Here is a 789-nt window from a genome sequence, read left to right as displayed (position 1 = left end):
GCATGCTGGTTGGGTGGGGTGGGGTCTCGGGGAATCAACATGGTGGAGCAAGCAGCTATGGCTGATCCTCAGCCCTGCCCTAGGAGGCCCTGGGTCTCAGTGTCCCGAGGTAATCGCTGCAAGCACCTCAGAGAGAAAGCCGCCCTCGAGTTCCCACCGATGCCAGACAGTCCAGTTTCTCCCGTATAAGTCGGGGTCCCCAGAGACTCGCCCAGAACTGGAGCTCAGAGCTTGAGACTCCCTCCCGATTGAAAAAGACAACCCTGTCCTCAGTCGCCAGCCCTCTCCGCGTGCACCTCCGTACCTCTGTACTTCCGCACCACACCTCCTCTGAGCCTCGGTATGCTTCCCTCTCTCCTTCTAGTTGTAGAATTTCCACTCAGCCAGCCTTCCTGTGGTTTTGGATGATGTCCATTCAGTCTTTTAGTTGTATTCTTGAAGTGGTTGTGCGCGGCAGCAATCTCCGGTGTTTACCTATGCCGCCATCTTGGTTTCCTCTCTATACTATTTTTTATTGTGGCTGCACCAATTTACATTCCCAAGGAAATGCCATCGGTGAGCCTGTCTTGTTCAGCATCCTCATCCCATCTTTCAATGCTCTAAAATCCACTGAATTCGCCCAGGCAGTGAGGCTCAGTTGGTTGGAGCGTTGTCCTATACACCAGAAGGTTGAGGATTTAATTTGCAGCCCAGGCTGCTGCACCCACAAGACTAGAGAAGGTCCCATCCCTCAGGGTGACCGTTGACCTCTCACCTACTTGCCTTTTTCTTTGGGGAGAACAAGACTTG

General features: G+C 53.2%; 1 protein-coding gene across 1 annotated transcript in view; it reads left to right on the top strand.

Annotated features, from left to right (window-relative positions):
- CATSPERD (cation channel sperm associated auxiliary subunit delta) overlaps positions 1 to 789 on the top strand; it is a 56178-nt gene that overhangs the window by 34109 nt on the left and 21280 nt on the right. The gene's annotated exons all lie outside the window — the stretch shown is intronic.

This window comes from Myotis davidii, unplaced genomic scaffold, assembly GCF_000327345.1.
Source record: "Myotis davidii unplaced genomic scaffold, ASM32734v1 scaffold341, whole genome shotgun sequence".
Lineage (NCBI taxonomy): Eukaryota > Metazoa > Chordata > Mammalia > Chiroptera > Vespertilionidae > Myotis > Myotis davidii.
Note: the sequence above shows the minus strand (reverse complement) of the source record. Positions and strands in the feature narration are given on the sequence as shown.